This window comes from Schistocerca nitens, chromosome 1 (genome assembly GCF_023898315.1).
Source record: "Schistocerca nitens isolate TAMUIC-IGC-003100 chromosome 1, iqSchNite1.1, whole genome shotgun sequence".
Classification (NCBI taxonomy): domain Eukaryota; kingdom Metazoa; phylum Arthropoda; class Insecta; order Orthoptera; family Acrididae; genus Schistocerca; species Schistocerca nitens.
Window position 1 is genome coordinate 642,513,199 of NC_064614.1, and position 21,682 is coordinate 642,534,880.

The 21,682-nt window shown below is 41.6% G+C and overlaps 1 protein-coding gene across 2 annotated transcripts in view; it reads right to left on the reverse strand.

Moving 5' to 3' along the window:
• The window catches only part of LOC126258120 (phosphatase and actin regulator 4B), a 781,085-nt gene that overhangs the window by 683,386 nt on the left and 76,017 nt on the right, over positions 1-21,682 (reverse strand). The window lies entirely within an intron of this gene.

Here is a 21,682-nt window from a genome sequence, read left to right on the forward strand (position 1 = left end):
AAATCGGGAACAGATGCATAAAAATCATTAGTGAATTAAGAAATTGTTCTTCCTTTTCAGTGATCCTGTGGCTGATAAGAATTGAATTAATTATACGTTTGTGCATTCGTAGGCGGATAGTTAATGTTAGTTAACATTGAAATTTAAACAGTTTGGTTCTTTAAAATAACTCAAATGCGTAGTGAAGTAGGTTTGATCAGTGATAAATGTCGGCTTGGCAATAATTAAAACATTTTCTGCTGATAGGGATAATCTTGTGTTCTGTGGCTATTGCCGGGATAAAATTCAGTAAAAATAGTTAACAAAAAAAACCACTGCATCAGGAAAGTGTATGCCAAGGCCGAATGATTTAAAGGACTCAATTCTCAATCTAATATTCTTAACCAGTTCATATGAGTTCACGTAAATAATCTTTTCTTTAAATGTACGTAATCCTTAAGAAAGTAAAACTTTTTATTACCACACGAAAATAAGAGAGTGGTTCTACAACAAAGTTCGCACGAAAGAGACTTAACTTAAAAGCAAAAAGATAAAATTTATTATTCATTCTTTAACGAAATTTAAAATCAATTCCAAATATAACGACGATTTCGTTAAATTGGCGCCCAACGTGGGGCTCGAATATGCAGTGGCCACTAAATACCCGTGAGATAACTAGGGAATTAATATAGTCGAACTTTGTTGCAGAACATTTAATAATTTTTCTATGTATTGTATGTATTTCATAACCAATATTGTGTGGTAATACCTGTGTATGATTTTTTGCATGAGAACACTATGTATCCAGAGGCAAGCTGAAGAAGAGAGCTCATTATTTCGAAAAATTAATTACCTACCACAATATCAGGGGGCAGCTGCACCCAAGATAGATCACCAAAAGGTAAAGCTACAGTGTAGTTGTCCTGTGGGTAGTAAAGTAGCCTCAGTGCAGTGTTCTCGGATCATTAGTGGTGTGCTTGTTGTTAGTACTTTGTTTTAAAATAACAGGACATTTAAGTAGTTAGTCATTGTAGTATATAGTAAGTGTCTATTAGTTAATGTCCATTTCTTGTGTGATTATGTCAGTGAAACCTGAGTGTTAGGATATTTAGTTCAGATTTTATTTCCTTTGCTTACTATGGTTAGACTGCGTAGTCAGAAAGATATCAACATGGATAATGAGCAACAGTCAGTAAGTAGTGATACCGAGTTGGAAAGTGGGACACAAAGTAATGTTAGTGACGTAGTTCAGGAAGTACAATGTGAAAATCTGGGGGCAGAAGGGCAAGAAATGTTGCCACGGCCACCCAGTGATTCAGTTGATAGCGGAAATACTGTGCCATCTGCAAGCACTGGACACGGACCAGAGAGTGGTGTGATGTCAGAAGTGCAATCATTAAGACTTATGTTCGAGCGCATGCTCAATTTTCAAGCTAAATTTGCAAGTGAACAAGCAGAGCGCGATAGAGAACGTGATGCTAAACAAGCAGAGCGTGATCGACGCCTGCATGAGAGGGACTTGCAGTTGATGCAAACTTTAGAAGTTATGCAAAGTGACATAGTTAGTTTAAAACAAAAATATGAAACCATACCCAAAACAGTACATGAATTAAGCGAAAGAGTAGACAGTATTCAAGTGGCTAACGCCAATATCGTAGAGGAAATCAGTGTTCTGACTAATAGGGTCGAACAACTAGAACTCGACACAACTCAAGTAATTGAGGACAAAGTGATCGAACAAGTGCACAAAGTAGAACGTAAATTCACAAAGGAAATAGATGAGAAAGTGCACGCCGCAATTGAGGCCAGGGAGGTGGACTCAACTGCGGATGTGCAAAATCTTAAAAAGATAGTGCAAAAGGACATTCCGCTGTGGCAGCGGAGTGTGGACCGCCGTCTTGCCGAAATGGAGCTTGGCTTGCGGCAGGACGAGGCACAGGCGTATATCACGCCAGCCAGGTCCAACAATGATAGGCATATAAATACTGCAGTAAAAAATTGCGACTGCGAGACAGAACAGGCAACCAATGTAAGCGGAACAAATAAATGTCATTCCAAAGTAGTGATTGAAGAAAGTCTGATTAGGAACCGACAGTTTCAGATCTTTACAACGGAGAGGAAATCTGTTCACCCTGTAGTGTTTATCAAGGGATTTAGAAACATTTTGCCTAGCGTTTGGAGTCATACCCAGAAAATACAGTTTGTTATGTCTTACATACAAGGAGATGCTGCATTATGGGCAACCGAAGCAGCTGACAGTTGTGATACATATGAGCAATTCGAAAAGGCATTCTTGGCCAAATATTGGTCAACATGTATTCAGGAGAGATTACGGAAGGAAGTATATAATCCAGAGCCGTATTCTCCACGACTAGGCAATTTGCGAAAATATTTTGAGAAGTACATTAACAAGACCCGTTACTGGGACGAACAGATTTCATCCCGGGATTTGATCAGACTTTTGAAATCACACTTGCCGATACATGTAAAGGAAAAGCTTATACACGTGCCTGAAAATGATATGGAACATTTCTTGTCTGTTCTGGACTCAATTGACCTGATTCAGGAGGACGTTAAGCCAGCCTCTGAACAGGCTAGAAATAACGCAAACGGTTATAGAAATGGTAGAAATAACACGCCTCCACCAAGTAATGGAAACGGCGGAGGTAATAATAGGAGACAAGAGTATGCACAAAACGGAAATAGAGGTAGAGACCGGAACGGCAATAGTCCGCCGGTGAATAATGACCGAAAGAGGAGGTTCGATGACCGGTATGAAACAGGCCCACCAAGCAATCATAGATGGAAAAATGCCAGGGGGCCGTACAACACTAATACTTATAATGAGGCAAACCGAACTTGGCCACGGAACCAGAGGCCCAGTCCGGACCGGCAAAACAGTGATAGATATGACAACAACCGACCGCCACCACAAAATGCGCCAATTGCGCAACCGTGGCGGCCGACGCAACACAACGTGCACATAGTGGAGGTCAGTGACACAGAGCAGCCACGCCCATCCACTAGCAATAATTCAACAAACTAGATGCAGCCGAGATACGCTCTCCATCGTCGGCTGAGGTTTGGAGTGAGAGCAGCCCGACACAGAACAAAACGCCGAACAAAATCTGTATCCTTAGGTACAATGACGGGGTACAGATGGGAGACGAACTAATAACTGAACCATCCACATGCATAAAGGAGCACAAAGACAAAGTACAAGCGATAATAGAGATCAAAATTAATAATATTGATGTGCAAGCAGTCATAGATACAGGTGCTACTGTCAGTGTTATGAGTATGGACTTATTCAAAGTACTGGGGAAGGAAAGGCGTATGCTGACTTTTCCCGTGAATAATTGTAAAGTCACTGGAGCCATAAGTGCACAGCGACAAATAATTAAACTCCAAGTGCGGGTAGAGATATATATAGGGGAAGAAGCCATAGCGAGCTCATTCCTGGTAGTAAAGGGTTTAAAGGTAGCCTGCATTTTGGGGGTAGATTTTTTAAGAGAAAGGGACGCAATAATCGACCTTTCTCGGGGAAAATTAAGTTTGATGAATGCTGGTAGGAGAATAGAATTGTCCATGCTCAGATCCGGAGAGGTACCTGTACCTGAATGTAATGCTATTAATATAAAATGTAGGAATCAGTCGATACTACATTTAGACAATCATTGTCTAGGACAGAATCTCTATTATCCTGACGTACAAGGTGAACAGTTAAAAGTAAATGTGGACGCACTTGTGAACAAAGTATCACAGTCCGAAAATTTGAATTCTATGCAACAGCAGGATTTGGTACAGTTATTATTTAATTATACAGATTTGTTAAGGGATATCAGTACAATATCGAGGTAAAGCCTCACAAAACTTACTGTCGAGCCTCATACTCCATTCCTTGGTCCGAATAGGAAATAGTAGAGAGAACATTTGGAGAGTTAAATAAATTTTTCAGGTTATACATTGCATATAAACACACGAGATGGAAGATAAGAAAAGCAGGGTGCAACCTTACCAGGTGCGCTCAGAAAAGGAAAAAAAAATATAACCGACATGTGACGAATAACCAAAAATTTAGTGTTGGGGACTTGGTACTCTTACGCAATCATCCTAAGTCCTCGGCATCCTTGAAACAGAATAGCAAGTGGCAATTGGTGTACAATGGACCTTTTAGAGTAGTAAGTGTGCCACATGAGTGTAGCTATCTCTTAGCAGATCCCCACTCAGGGAGAGTACGGGGACTGTATTCGCGTAAGGATGTAAAAGCATTCCTACAATAAAAGACTAATAGTCCTATGTGGACACCGTTCTTTTGTAAATAATGAACATTAATAATGTGTGTACTAGTGTAGAAGTGTTTAGTTATAAGAATATGATTGACTTTCTCATGTGTATGGATATTTATGTTATGTACTCTTTTAATTTGTGTTATCTAAACCATGCTCTAAATGTTTGCACAGATAATCTGATTAGTGCAATTATTTGTAGTGTTAAGCTGTGACAAAGTTCAGTCAAGAAGAACATTTTAGTAAGGATTAGTTAGTGTACTACATAATTTCTAATATGTGTGTCAAATTTGAAATATTTCGTGGCACAATCTTTTCTATTATGTGTATGTATGTATATATGTGTAGCTGTCAGATTGACAGACTCGAACCCAGAATAATATCAGTAATATGATGCCCTGAGAACTTTATTATCTCACCAATGTTATCAGAGAAAATAATGCACCCAGTAGTGACCCGAGGGCACCACGGGAGGCAAACTTGTTGCAAATTTATGTAACGCAAAGTTACGCACAAAGAAGCTTCAATTGAAGCATGTGCATATTCAATCAGTTAAAAGGAGCTAGCCAGATACAGTCCAAGTAAATTTTTGCCTACAGAGACTACACTGTAGTTACGTAGGACGTTAATAGTAAAGTGTGACATGAGTACAAAGGAGTTATTGAACAATATGCCTGAATCCGGCTGGAATGCACAAATAAAATCTAATCGAACACGAATATAGATGACTATGGGCAAACTAATACGAATTTTGAGTAATTGTTACCATGTACGCAAATCTCACACCTTGGTAAAGAGTTACGAATGTGCTGTTACAAACAAAATTGAGCAGCGGACATTGTAAATAGAAATAAAGGAACTTTAACAAAAGTGCAGTATTGTGCGGCAGAGACAGACAGTGACTGTTAAACCTGCAGCAATACGTCACGGAGTAGTTGTGTATAAGTAATAAAAAAACTGTATCATCACTGTGTGTGCAAGTGAACAAGGAACTAGCACGACACGAACAGTGAACCGATAACGGACGGTGGATCAACTTAGTGTCAAACTTTAACTCTTTGTGTGTCAAGGGACGCTAGGAAAGCGCATTGACTACAGAAATACATTTTGATTTTGTCCTAAGGAGAAAACTTGCGTGTGACTAATGACAAGTCATGACATGGTGAAGAATATTGTGTGCCCATAAAAGTGTTACTGTGACAACGAAACATTGTGCAAACCAGACTAGTGAAGGCCTACTGAGTAATAACTACCACTAACTGTGTGCGTTCTTTCCCACAGCAGGAAAAATGCCTATAAGGATAGTACACTGTTTGTGAACTTGTTGCATGTTTCCTGGAGCACCGCGAGAAGACGTCGCACGGGCGAGCTGATATCCAACGCGCATCCGGCTACATCAGCTATGCAGCGGCCACAGCAGCCCGTAGCAGACCAGACAGCCACGCCCCTCCGCGCCGTAGCTGTCAACGCCGGGGGCGGTGACCTACACGGAGTCAGCGCGCCGCGCCGCGCCGAGCGCCGCCCAACAATCACTCCGCACCGCTCACCAAATACAACATTATTGACTTTGTGAAATGTTCACATAAACTGAATAACATGTTAATGACTTCATTTCGATAAACATTGAACATTTACTATGTATGTCCGTGAGTGATATATCCTAGGACAAGTGACCTTGTAGTGTATCACAAGAATAATAGTATCACACACAAAAAACCTTCCATTGAACTGTATGTGACTGTGATATTGTGTAATTGTGTAACCCCGTTTGTGACAAACTGCTAATTTAATTCAAATGAATAACTGTTAAAAAGACAATATTGACTATGAACCAACTGGGATGGCTGGGCTCCGGCACAGTTTTGCCCAGGTTTCCTGTTTGCCTACGCCCAAATGGGGGAGCCATGAACTTATATAACCCTGGGACTAAATAAAAGAGCCATTCCGTAAAACATACAGAAGTATAAAGAACGTTACTGGCACCATTGTGTCAAAGTGTAAAAACTCTTTGCCAAATGCTGCCAGGGGGCAATGTAACGTTCCCTGGCATTTTCACAGTTTATTTGTACCATATACGCCGCTCTGGGCAAGTTGTATATATCGTAATTATTGAACAAAAATATTACTGAATGTGATATAAAATACATTAGCTATTCTCCTTATATTTTTATTGTAATATTTCTCTGTATTTAGGATAGGAATTTTTCTGTATTTAATATGTGAATGTAAAATGTGTCAGTATTTGCGGTATCAGAGATATAAAAATTTGCCAGAAAAGAATAATTTACAAAGAAATGTTAATAGTCGGGAAATGCTATATAAGGACTAAACATTATGTATTCTTTGGTCGTCTCTGATCAGACGTTATCGAGGTAGGTCGCTGTGAAGAAGCTTTTAACGAATGTGTAGAAGTCTTTTGTCTCCGTCTGGACTTAGCCGCCATTAGACGATGTGTTACGAATTAATGTGAGTTGAATTGTTGTTTGAGCTAAATATATCAGTATTTATCAAAAGTGTGAATTATTTATGTAAATTAGCTTGCCCACGTCATCTATAAAATTTCTTTAAGAATTTTTCAGCATTTTTTAGCGGTGTTGCTGGGCTGTGCCGTGACCAACAATCGCAGATCTGAAGAGGCGGCACATTTAAAAAATTATCAAACCCGTAAATCGGGAACAGATGCATAAAAATCATTAGTGAATTAAGAAATTGTTCTTCCTTTTCAGTGATCCTGTGGCTGATAAGAATTGAATTAATTATACGTTTGTGCATTCGTAGGCGGATAGTTAATGTTAGTTAACATTGAAATTTAAACAGTTTGGTTCTTTAAAATAACTCAAATGCGTAGTGAAGTAGGTTTGATCAGTGATAAATGTCGGCTTGGCAATAATTAAAACATTTTCTGCTGATAGGGATAATCTTGTGTTCTGTGGCTATTGCCGGGATAAAATTCAGTAAAAATAGTTAACAAAAAAAAACCACTGCATCAGGAAAGTGTATGCCAAGGCCGAATGATTTAAAGGACTCAATTCTCAATCTAATATTCTTAACCAGTTCATATGAGTTCACGTAAATAATCTTTTCTTTAAATGTACGTAATCCTTAAGAAAGTAAAACTTTTTATTACCACACGAAAATAAGAGAGTGGTTCTACAACAAAGTTCGCACGAAAGAGACTTAACTTAAAAGCAAAAAGATAAAATTTATTATTCATTCTTTAACGAAATTTAAAATCAATTCCAAATATAACGACGATTTCGTTAAAATGGGCAACATAGGCAACATCAAGGATGATGTGGGCACAGGAGCACCGTGGTCCCGTGGTTAGCGTGAGCAGCTGCGGAACAAGAGGTCCTTGGTTCGAGTCTTCCCTCCAGTAAAAAGTTTAAATTTTCATTTTCAGACAATTATCAGAGTTCAGGTACTCACACATAATCAATTTCGCTCTCCAAAATTCCTGAACATGTTCAGATTTGCTTGGACATATGCAGGATTTGACGGTCTACACACGGAAAAATTTGAAAACGTTAAAAACATATGTTTTGACAGAGCACAGAGAAAACTGTGCGACTGTGAAACTGTTGCATTCATTTGTTGCAGTTTATGTGACACACTCTTATGTTTTCATCACTTTTTTGGGAGTGATTATCACATCCACAAGAAAACCTAAATCGGGCAAGGTAGAAGAATCTTTTTACCTATTCGCCAAGTGTGTAAGTTAGGTGGGTCGACAACATATTCCTGTCATGTGACGCACATGCCGTCACCAGTGTCGTATAGAATATATCAGACGTGTTTTCCTGGATCAAATGTTTTCGCTACCCATTGGAGAGGCACGTCCTTTCGTCTACTAATCGCACGGTTTTGCGGTGCGGTCACAAAATACAGGCACTAAACTTATCACAGTGACGTCAATGAACGAACGGACAGATCATAATTTTGAAAAAATAAAGTAAGTAAACTTTTCGCTCGAAGGTAGACTTGAACAAAGGACGTCTCTCTCCGCAGCTGCTCACGCTAACCACGGGACCACGGCGCTCCTGTGTCCACATCATCCTTGATGTTGCCTGTGTTGCCCATGGACTACTCAGTTCGTATATTTTGATTATTTATTCATAGTTCCACACAACTTCTTCCTGTTTTCTCGACAGATCTGTGTTGTTTTTCAAGGCCTATCCACTGTGCCAAATTATAACTAAATCTGAAGGGGGTGCGATGGGGAGGTTCCCTTGTCAGGTCGCGTATTGAGTGGAGGAAAAATTACCATCTCTATGCCTTTGCGTTCGCCGTAATCTAACTTGTCTCATTATCTCTAAAAGAAATACACCATGGTGGCCTTGAACTGTCGCACAGTCGTCATCGACTACCGAATCTGTGAATGTGCACAACAGAGTTTCGCGATAACAACATCGCCTTTCTTCCATAGATTCCCAGTCAAGTTCCCGGAGCATCGCTGTCGGATACAAAGGTTTTCAGTCAGTGCTCAAACAACACTGCTCGTTAGTTAAACCGATTTCGATGGTTTTGTCATTTAGAACAGCCCGTATTACTTCTTAGCCGACGGCTGCGTCAGGAGCCTTTACTAGATGCTCACTGCTGCTCCTGCCACATTCAGACGCATACATTAGCGAAGAAATAATATGGGTCGTTGAAAATGAGAAAAGTATCAAAACTGGTTTAGCCAGTACACAATATTATCTTCGAAGTACTTCAAATAGTTGTCAGACCTCTAACCAACGGTCAAAATTATGTTAAATAAATAACGTTTCACAGTAGATAAAGACAGCAAACAACGACCACACAAAGATGCAGTACGTCGTAAACAGAGAAAACCTAGACGTAAGTAAAATTGTCAAACATTTTTTACCTAAACTACCCCCAAGTAGACGATATCTACACTGTTCGTGTTAATTGCAGGACGTACTAGAAAATGGCACTCTTACCAAACCGGGCCTATAGTACAGAACAGTAAACCTTTCAGCACCTAACTTGAATTATTTTTTACATTAAATGTCATACTGTGACATATACTACGTTGCAGGCCCAACAATGCGTAAATTACTGACATTAATGCACTACGAAATCAAGGAGAATGTACTGCAATTTATTTAGCAGGAAATAAAAGTGCTAAAAACAACTGAAAGTATCAGATATAACAGACAATATCTCAGAAACAGCGTTACTCCAGAATACGCACAAATCCAAGTAAAAGCAGAATCCGGCATTGCAGCGAGAGTGAAGAACTACGAGGAAAAGTGCGAATGAAAGAACAAATCAAGATCCGAATTCGCCATAAAAAGAATTCAATCAAGAAATGTATGTGTCACACCTACGCCTCAGCAATAGCGTTACACCTCTAACGTACGACTATACAGTTAAATTTATAGATAAACACTTATGGCATACAAGCAGAGAAAGAAGAAAACTGCACAAAAAGAAAAATTAACGACTAAATACATATACAAAAGCAAACGGTTAGACAAGTAGGTAAAGAACGAAAATCATGATTTCACTTCTATATTTGTACGAAAAATCTTACTAACATAGTACGTGGGACATTTCATAAATAATGCACCCTAATTTTTTTAACTTACACGTTTATTTTTTCAATATGTCTTTAAAAGCCTTCAATACAATCTCCCTGCTTCTTTATGACTGAATACAAACGTCTCGAAAGATCTGTTATTTCATTCAGGACAACACTTCAGTTCATCTGCCGAATGCCTCGGGCAACGATGGTAGAAAGCTCTCCCAGAGAAAAATAACGACGTACTCGAAAAGGTTTTTTTCAACTTCGGAGCCGGCCGAAGTGACCGTGCGGTTAAAGGCGCTGCAGTCTGGAACCGCAAGACCGCTACGGTCGCAGGTTCGAATCCTGCCTCGGGCATGGATGTTTGTGATGTCCTTAGGTTAGTTAGGTTTAACTAGTTCTAAGTTCTAGGGGACTAATGACCTCAGCAGTTGAGTCCCATAGTGCTCAGAGCCATTTGAACCATTTCAACTTCGGGAACGAGTCAGAGTCTGGTGGAAGGATGTGACAACACTTTCCATCCGTATTTGCGCAGTTTTTGGCGACGACATTGCCTCGAGAAGCTTAGGCGGGGTTTTGTGCATTTTTCAACCTGACACTTGTTCCACATGGGACTCTATCTGTCATGATGATTCCTTGGTGCTCATAAGCAAAAATGGTCATTTGCTTGAGCTTTGATTAAGTGTGTGGAAATTTTTTTGGAATTAGAGTATCTCAAGCTCTCCACTCATTGGACTGTGATTTTAGTTCCGGTTCAACATCCCTAAACCCCGTTTCATCAATAGCGACAATTCGACACAAGAATCCTTGACTTTCACGGTCGAGTCGTTGTTTGAGCGAGGTTGTAATGTCCACGCGTTTGTGCTTTTGTTCAGCAGTCCAACAGTGTAGGACTCATCTCACCGAAATTTTTTTCTTCTTCAAATCATTTGTCAGAATACGGAGTACTGATGTTGGGGGAATTCCCGTGGCTTCACAGAGTTCCTCACAAGTCATACTGCGATCATCTTCAAGAACACCTGCCACAAGTTTCTCACTTCGTTCATCTATTGACGACTGTGGCCTTCCGGGTCTTGGATTGTTGTCTAATCTCATACGACCACCAGGAAAAATATTAACCCAACCTGAAACTGTACCATGGTCCACTGTAAACTCACCACTAATTTCACTTAACGCACTGTGGATTTCTGTCGGGTTTTGACGAGTAAAGTTTCGATCTTGATCTACGACCTCTGGTCTTCAACAGTCACAGCACCATAGACCCCTACGGGGTCCATATCTACATCTCGCCAATTTTATATTAGAGTACGTAGCGGAAAAACGAAAACATGTGCTTCTTCCTCACGTTTCCAACTACCTCTGACGTAATTTTCATTGTTGTTGCATCAAACAACCCACAGTAATCCCAACCTGTGCATTATTTATGAAATGGCCCTCGTATTCACATATGAAGTAACAAACTACTAGACAAGAGCCTCAAATAAAATATCCCACTTACATTACAAAGCATGTCTATAAAGCACACTACTGCCACATCAAAAACAATCATCGATACAGCAGAACTATCATCAAAACAACAAAATGGGCGTATGGTGAAAGTTGCTATACATATAACCAGCAGATAAAATTAGAACATAACACATTCAATTAAACTAACCAAAAAGTAATAAACAATAACGCAGTAGCAGTAAAGGCTGACAAAGGCAATACTATAGTTATTATTAACCAGACAGATTACACAAACAAGGTAAGAACTTCTTCGAAACGAATAGTATTACAGAAATGCAAACAGACGCCACAAATAAATATGCAGCTCAAACCAACAAATTAATAAGGAATTGTCACGCAATATTAACAGAATCTGGCAGAAAATCTGACGTTATAATGAATCCACAGACACCAACATTAAGAGGTCAACCAAATATACGTACACCACTGATTCCTATACGACTCACAGTAAACAATTTACGCAACACAACATACCATAAAACCAAAAAAATTAACAAATTGCTAACAACAGTCTATACATATGAAAAGAAATTTACAATCAAAAATTCTAGAACAATAGCAAACAACACAAAGGACATAAAAATTCCAAACAATGAAATGTTTGCATCCTTTTATATTACAAACGTATACACCAACATCCCGTACAAGAAACAATAGATATCATACAACAAAATCTCCTGAAATACAGGAAGTTACCTACCACAGGTACACAATAAATAGCAGAGCTTCTTAAACTTACATTACCGCAAAACTATTTCAAATTTAAAAATCTGCAAACAAGTAGATGGGCAGCAGAACAGCCTGAGCAATAGCTTTTAGCTTTTTAAATAAGCTAGAAGAATGAGTCTTCAAATCATAAAACATGGCCTTAAACAAAATCGTCTATTATTACAGATACGTAGACGATAGGTTACTGTTCATAAAAGGAACAAAACTAGACACCCAAATAATCCATCAAGAACTTAATACATTACACCCAATGACTGAAAACCTCTATACTCTATAGTCAGATTTAGTGAGCTGCTTATGCATTCTGTACGCCTCAACATGGTAAACATGAGTCCTTTCGTGTAAGCTATTCCGAACTGTTTACTGTTCTAACATTGGGTGCCTTGAATTCATTCTGTACAGTATCTTCTGTCATATCCTCTCAATAAAGATTCGAAAATTGGTTGCACTAGTATCTTGTATGTGAGTTCCTTTTACTTAGGCACATCAATGACCCAGAACTGATTGCGTCAGTATAAACAGTTGTCATGGAAACTGCACAGTTTCAGGTGCTGCTAATGTCCGAAATGATTCCCGTGTATGTAAACAGGACAGCCTAGCGTCCAAATAAACCAAAACAAACCACACCCACGTCTGGTTCTACGAATCCTGCTGCACTTAGCTCCGAGCCAAACAAGTGCTGTCTGCATTAACGCTAATGGTGGTGCGAAAAGAGAAAATATTTGAGCTCGTTCCCGGTGTGAATCTGAAATGCTGATAATTGGCGACAGTTGGTCTCGACTGAAACAACAAGTTTACTGTTGCCAGTCACAATTTATTCTACTTATACTACACGTTTCAGAGGTTTAAGCCTCAATCGTCAGGTGGATTTATGTGATTAATACGACGTACATGTGTTGCGTGAACAACTGGGGTGATGTGTAACACCGTTTCCAGTGATCCCAGGCTCGTGTTTCTCTCATGGTGCCCCACAAATAACGTCACATGCACTTGTATATGTGATTCAACACAACAGAAAAAGGAGCTTGTGACCACTGGAAGCAGTGTCATATGTTTCCCCAGTCGTATACCGAACATGTACATGTCGTGTTGGTTCACAAAAATCCACCTCATGATTGAGGTTTTAACTTGTGAAACTTGTAGTGGAAATTAAATAAATTGTGACTGGTAACAGCAGATTTGTTGATTCGATCGACATCAATAACAGTAACGGTAAAGCCTGACCTAAAATGTTCATGTTTAAAGAAACTTGAATCATTTTTCCGCTTCGTAAGACGTGTTAACATCGGCGGAACCGGCGAGAGATCTCAGAAAACAAACTTCATACAAATATTGCTGCCAATATAGAGGGTATCAGTACGGAGATTATGACGTTTCAGGAAGAAGTGATCCAGAAAGAAGACAGATGAAGTAGCTAGCGCTCAGGTGTTTTAAATTTGGAGTCCTGACCAAGGAAATGCACGTGTTCGGTATACGACTGGGGTTAACATGTGACACTGCTTCCAGTGGTCACAGGCTCCTTTTTCTGTTGTGTTGAATCACATATACAAGTGCATGTGACGTTATTTGTGGTGCACCATGACAGAAACATACTCGTGTGAAGCTTTCGTGTTTTTATCAAAATAAAATACATAGCTTAATGGTAATTTGTAGCATGATTTTCGGTGTGAGTAATTTCTTCTTTTCTCATTATTTCATTATACAGTCTAAGAAAAAAGAAAAAAAAACAGCGCACCACTATGGAACTATCGGAAAGGGACGGAAATCAGTAGATGTGATCTATATGTACAGACACACGAATAAGTACAGTTTCAGAAAAAAGCAATGATTTGTTCGAGAAAACCCGCTTCTCAAACTGAGCAAGACAATAACGCATTGGTCGACCTCTAGCCCTTACGCAAGCTGTTATTCGGCTTGGTTTTGAATGGCAGAGTTGTTGGATGTCCTCCTGAGGGATATCGTGCCAGATTCTGTCCATTTGGAGCGTTAGAGCGTCAAAATCCCAAGCTTGTTGGAGGGCCCTGCCCGTAATGGCCCAAATGTTCGGAATTCGGAAGAGACACGGCGACCTTGCTGGTCAAGGCAGTGTTTGACAAGAACGAAGACAAGCAGTAGAAACTCTCGCCGAGTGCGGTAGGCCAATTGGCCAGATACGGCAAGAAAGGCCTCAGGTGGACATGCAACAACTCTATCGGTCAGTGCCGAGCCCAATAACTGCTTGCATAAGGACCAGATGTAGATCAACACGATACTGATTTGCTCAATTTGTGAAGCTCGTTCTATTGAATAAATCAACCAATTTTTCTGAAATTGTGATCATTTGTTTGTCTGTACATGTACTTCACATCTACCGATTTCCGACCCATTCGGATAATTCCTTCGTGCCGGCCGGGGTGGCCGAGCGGTTCTAGGCGCTACAGTCTGGAACCGCGCGACCGCCACGGTCACAGGTTCGAATCCTGCCTAGGGCATGGATGTGTGTGATGTCCTTAGGTTAGTTAGGTTTAAGTAGTTCTAAGTTCTAGGGGACTGATGACCTTAGAAGTTAAGTCCCATAGTGCTCAGAGCCATTTGAACTATTTTTGAATTCCTTCGTGGCGCGACTTTTTTTTTTATCTTGGAGTGTAACTGTTTAAAGAAACTGTTAAATTTGATCATGAGTTAGACGTGCGTGAACTGTCGTAGGTTAGTGAATTGTGGGGTACGTTGTGAACTGTGTAGCAAGTGGTTTCACCGGAGTGAATGTAGCGGGGGGAACTAGTGGGAAATTTAGCAACACTCTCACATGGAGCTTCAGGAAGTGTGAATTTTGGAGAGGTGCCTCCAGCAATTGCAAAAGCAGGTAAGATGCAGCAGACTCCCACCGTGATTAGGAATCCTAATTATACAGGAAAAATAGGAAGAAGCGAATTCTGCCGTTAAGTAGCAGTCATGGGTGTGGCATGTGCCCACAGTTGCAGCAATCTTTACGTACGCAGTATCAAGTCACCAGCACTTTCAAACAAAGTGCGCGGCTCAATAATATGAAAAAAGAATTAGGGGCTTTGTGTAAGTATTTTACTAAAGAGGATAAAGTAGTGACAGTGGGAGGAGCTGGTAATAACCTTGGTAGTGTCTGGGGTTACGATATACACTACTGGCCATTAAAATTGCTACACCAAGAAGAAATGCAGATGATAAACGGGTATTCATTGGACAAATATACACTCCTGGAAATGGAAAAAAGAACACATTGACACCGGTGTGTCAGACCCACCATACTTGCTCCTGACACTGCGAGAGGGCTGTACAAGCAATGATCACACGCACGGCACAGCGGACACACCAGGAACCGCGGTGTTGGCCGTCGAATGGCGCTAGCTGCGCAGCATTTGTGCACCGCCGCCGTCAGTGTCAGCCAGTTTGCCGTGGCATACGGAGCTCCATCGCAGTCTTTAACACTGGTAGCATGCCGCGACAGCGTGGACGTGAACCGTATGTGCAGTTGACGGACTTTGAGCGAGGGCGTATAGTGGGCATGCGGGAGGCCGGGTGGACGTACCGCCGAATTGCTCAACACGTGGGGCGTGAGGTCTCCACAGTACATCGATGTTGTCGCCAGTGGTCGGCGGAAGGTGCACGTGCCCGTCGACCTGGGACCGGACCGCAGCGACGCACGGATGCACGCCAAGACCGTAGGATCCTACGCAGTGCCGTAGGGGACCGCACCGCCACTTCCCAGCAAATTAGGGACACTGTTGCTCCTGGGGTATCGGCGAGGACCATTCGCAACCGTCTCCATGAAGCTGGGCTACGGTCCCGCACACCGTTAGGCCGTCTTCCGCTCACGCCCCAACATCGTGCAGCCCGCCTCCAGTGGTGTCGCGACAGGCGTGAATGGAGGGACGAATGGAGACGTGTCGTCTTCAGCGATGAGAGTCGCTTCTGCCTTGGTGCCAATGATGGTCGTATGCGTGTTTGGCGCCGTGCAGGTGAGCGCCACAATCAGGACTGCATACGACCGAGGCACACAGGGCCAACACCCGGCATCATGGTGTGGGGAGCGATCTCCTACACTGGCCGTACACCACTGGTGATTGTCGAGGGGACACTGAATAGTGCACGGTACATCCAAACCGTCATCGAACCCATCGTTCTACCATTCCTAGACCGGCAAGGGAACTTGCTGTTCCAACAGGACAATGCACGTCCGCATGTATCCCGTGCCACCCAACGTGCTCTAGAAGGTGTAAGTCAACTACCCTGGCCAGCAAGATCTCCGGATCTGTCCCCCATTGAGCATGTTTGGGACTGGATGAAGCGTCGTCTCACGCGGTCTGCACGTCCAGCACGAACGCTGGTCCAACTGAGGCGCCAGGTGGAAATGGCATGGCAAGCCGTTCCACAGGACTACATCCAGCATCTCTACGATCGTCTCCATGGGAGAATAGCAGCCTGCATTGCTGCGAAAGGTGGATATACACTGTACTAGTGCCGACATTGTGCATGCTCTGTTGCCTGTGTCTATGTGCCTGTGGTTCTGTCAGTGTGATCATGTGATGTATCTGACCCCAGGAATGTGTCAATAAAGTTTCCCCTTCCTGGGACAATGAATTCACGGTGTTCTTATTTCAATTTCCAGGAGTGTATTATACTAGAATTGACATGTGATTACATTTTCACGCAATTTGGGTGCATACATCCTGAGAAATAAGTACCCAGAACAAGAACCTCTGGCCGTAATAACGGCCTTGATACGCCTGGGCATTGAGTCAAACAGAGCTTCGATAGCGTGTACAGCTACGGCTGCCCATGCAGCTTCAACACGATGCCACAGTTCATCAGGAGTAGTGACTGGCGTATTGTGACGAGCCAGTTGCTCGGCCACCACTGACCAGACGTTTTCATTTGGTGAGAGATCTGGAGAATGTGCTGGCCAGGGCAGCATTCGAACATTTTCTGCATCCAGAAAGGCCCGTACAGGACCTGCAACATGCGGTCGTGCATTAGCCTGCTGAAATGTAGGGTTTCGCAGGGATCGAATGAAGGGTAGAGCCACGGGTCGTAACACATTTGAAATGTGGCGCCCACTGTTCAATGCGCCGTCAATGCGAACAAGAGATGACCGAAACGTGTAACCAACGCCACCCCATACCATCACGCCGGGTGATACGCCAGTATGGCGATGACAAATACACGCTTCCAATGTGCGTTCACCGCGATGTCGCCAAACACGGATGCGACCATCATGATGCTGTAAACAGAACCTGGATTCATCCGAAAAAATGACGTTTTGCCATTCGTGCACCCAGGTTCGTCGTTGAGTACACCATCGCAGGCCCTCCTGTCTGTGATGCAGCGTCAAGGGTAACTGCAGCCACGGTCTCCGAGCTGATAGTCCATGCTGCTGCAAACGTCGTCTACTGTTCGTGCAGATGGTTGTTATCTTTGTAAGGGGTCCGCAGGCCCTTACTACTAAGTTTGCACTCACACAGGCCGACAGGGCAACTATCGATTAGTGTGTCAGGTCGCGAGAGCGAGAGGAGAGTTGAGTCAGTGCGGTGTTGTGGGTTCCCGCGAGGCGGGCAGAGAGCTGTGCAGAAGCCAGCAGTTGATTCATGAATTACCGACAAAGGGAGTGGCCATCGCCGCGGTTTAACCCCTTTGTGTTAGTATTATACGGGAAAGTGAAGAAGTTTAATTACAAGTGTGATCAGTGATATATGTGTGCCGTTATTGAGATTCCGCGTCTACCGCGCCGGCATTATTTGGATTACAGTGTTGGATTACAGTGATTGGATTTTGCGTGTGACGATTATGAATAACGAAGAAACCTGTGCTGAGATTAGCCGTTATTAACAGTGTATGACGAAGGCAGTGGCTGTCTCCTTATCTTTGTGGTTTTTGATACGAATATAGGTCTTGATTAGTGAAGCTGTGTTGTTGTACTCTTTCTTACCAGACAGTACATTATTGCAGCATTTGAGAAGGACAAAATGGAATGTAACATCTCCGTAGCAGTCCATTCCGATTGCCAGCCCCATTAGTTACACGGTCATATTAATTGATACTTATGTGGGCTGCTATTCAGATCCCGAACGAACGGGCTATAATAGAATATAAGGGAGTGTTACATCTTGCAAATGTCCCCAGCTGTTTACTCAGGGATCGAGACGTGGCTGCACGATCCGTTACAGCCATGCGGATAAGATGCCTGTAATCTTGACTGCTGGTGATACGAGGCCGTTGGAATCCAGCACGGCGTTCCGTATTACCCTCCTGAACCCACCGATTCCATATTCTGCTAACAGTCATTGGTTCTCGACCAAAGCGAGCAGCAATGTCGCGATACGATAAACCGCAATCGCGATAGGCTACAATCCGACCTTTATCAAAGTACGGTACGTGATGGTACGCATTTCTCCTCCTTACACAAGGCATCACAACAACGTTTCACCAGGCAACGCCTGTCAACTGCTGTTTGTGTATGAGAAATCGGTAGGAAACTTTCATCATGTCAGCACGTTGTAGGTGTCGCCACCGGCGCCAACCTTGTGTGAATGCTCTGAAAAGCTAATCATTTGCATATCACAGCATCTTCTTCTTGTCGGTTAAATTTCGCGTCTGTAGCACGTCATCTTCGTGGTGTAGCAATTTTGATGGCCAGTAGTGTAGTTGCTACTTGGACAGGATCGGTACTCAAGCTTGGATCACTAATGTTCGATCTATAGTGGTGTTCCGACGTTACGATGAACCCAACCTCCACTGTGCTGCGAAGCGTGTTAATATGGGGCAAAACGTGTTAATATAGGGCTTGAGAGGGAGTTGATGACTGCTGAGAAGCCACACATTTTGCGGTACCAGCTGAAAGTATCTATGGGTCGGACTTATACTAGACATAGTCTCACCTCAATAGGATTGAGGAGAGATGGATGGTGACTTTATGAAAACAGATTAACGCTTAACAGCAACGAATTGCAATGCATAAAGTTTCTTACACAGAACTCCTGTAAAAGGAAAAGTTGCTCAAACATTCAGCGAAGTCAACCATTTAAATTATTAGGGCTGAGAGCAGATGGAGAACTTTGTTGACAGTGCCACATTCGAGTTGGGCATAAACTGAGTGCTGTTATCTCCAAATAAAAATGACCTCCTCTGTCTCTGACATTGAAACGCTAAGGCTTATGTTTGAAAATCTTCGTTAATTTTATCCATTAATTATTTTACAGGACGAACTAGAAGTGACTGAGGCGTACGATGTAGAAATTTCAAGCTCGTAGTGTGATAACTTTCCTGCAAATGAAAGGTAAGAAATACTGAAAAATCCATGATGAGATGGCTGTTTATGAGAATGACTCCTGTATTATGACACTGTTGTGAGGTGGAAAAAGAACTTCCAAACTGATTGCAAGTCCGTGATAGACGAGCTAAGTGCGAAAGTCACCTGGAAAGGACATGCTTTCAGTTTTTTGGGACTGTGGCTTGCGGAGCATCTATGTATATGGTGATGTAATGTCGAATATAATAATTCGACTACCTAAAACAAAATTAATGGAATAACGCTGTAAGGCATCAAACTACATTTGAGAATAATAGCAGCATCATAAAGTTAACATAATATGAAGTTTCTAAATGGAACAGGCAAATTTTAATAAAACTACTTGAGAATTTAGTGTGTATGCCTCCCGAACTTTAAAAAAAAAATGCTCGCCAAACGACTACAATATAAACTATGTAATAAAGGCCATAAATTACAATAATTTCTTAAGTCTAATGCTGATACTACTTGACTGTTTGATTATTGCACCAGTTCTAAAAATTTCATACGCAGCGACGTTTTAGCGTGTGCGGTTGTTAAACAGAGTTGCCAGTAACAAAACCGCGCGCAGTTTGTGCATTATTAATTCGTGTTTAATTTGTTTGAAACACCATATGTGTTTATATGTGCAACTTGTACATAGGCACTATGACACTCCACTTCGATCTTTTACAGCTATTATTCAATTACTTGTGTTACTACGAATGTTCCAAAATTCATCGATGTACTATTCGTATAATACAATACTTCTATTTCCAGACCATCAGAAAATTCTGTATTATTAACCTTGGATGGCAGCAGTTACTTACTACAAGTGAAAAATTCATGAAATAGTGTGAACAGAGTTTTAATTTCTTTGCTTAAACCATTTAGAATCGAAAGCTGAATACAATCTGAAGTCTGTACTTTTCTTTCAATATGTACGTTTTTACCTAATACATTCCTTCGACTACAATCTGAAAACTGACTAGCCTGTCACATGCGAAAATGGTATGCATCTTGTAAAAATGTGTCGACCATGTTTCTCATGACCTGCTATTTTTAGTCAAAGATTCATTCGGCCACGGAATTAATTGACCATCCAATAACAAATCCAGTCTATGCGCACTTCATCTGTTTCGCGCCTTCGGACACATCACTATCGTCTTGATCAAATACATCTTTACCTTGTAAATCTTTCCGTCTGATTAACATATGTTTTGTACTCTCACATTTTTCTTCCGCAGTAATGCCACAATAAAAGAGAATATTCTAATTAGTATTTTCAGATATGTATTTTTTAAATTTCAAAGTAAAAAGATTTAGTTCAAAATTACGCTAAATGACCTTCTTTCACAAAGGATATTATTATAAACATTATCCGCTACAAGTCATCATCAACCCATGATACTAAAATATAAATATGTGGCTATTGCAGTAATGTCACTGCACAGAGCACGTAAAGAAGCGCTTCTCTCAGTCCCCGTCATAATGTGAGTGGCGAGCAGGAGCCGTCGCGTTCGTGCATGGGCTGTTCTTTGTAGGACTTTACGTTGGTGCAATGTGTCAGCAAGATATTCTGCTAGAATCTCTACCGCGGGAAGTCACTGGCGGGTTCAGGTAAGGAAAGTCACTGGAGGGTTCCGAAGTGTAAATTCGCGGTTGTGGATGAGCTTTTTAAAACAACGGGATGTATTCGAAGATTAGGTGAAGGTCGCCAACAAGGAAATGTGCTCATTTCATCACAGGCGAACATTAGCTCAACCACGAATGTGAGAAGGAAGCGAATTCGGCTTTTCTAAAGAAAAATTCCAGCATTCGATACATCCATTAGGAACTTATCAAGAAAATGTTGGGGATTTCTGTCTTAACTCAAAAACTCAGAATTGAGTATGGATCCACTTCCAGCAAAAATATACGTTATGAAAACGTGGACGATAAGCAGTTCAGGCTACAAGAGAACAGAAGCTTTTGAAATGCGGTGCTACAGAAGAAAGTTGAAAATTAGATGGATAGATCGAATAACTGATGAGGAGATAGTGAATCGAACTGGGAAAAAAATAAATTTGAGCCACAAATTAACTCAAAGAAGAGATCGGTTGAAAAGCCACATCTTAAGGTACCAACGAACTGTCAGTCTCGTAATAGAGTGAAGGGATTACGATAAAAATTGTAGAGAGAGACCGTGAGTTGAAAATAGTAAGCAATTTCGGATGGATGTAGGATGCAGTAGTTATGCCGAGACGAAGGGGCCTGCACAAATTAGACTTGCGTGGAGAACAGCATGAAACCTGTCTTCGTACTGAAGACCGCAATAGCAACATACTTTATGAAGTCCATTACCAGATAGACCACATCAGCTGAAAGTGC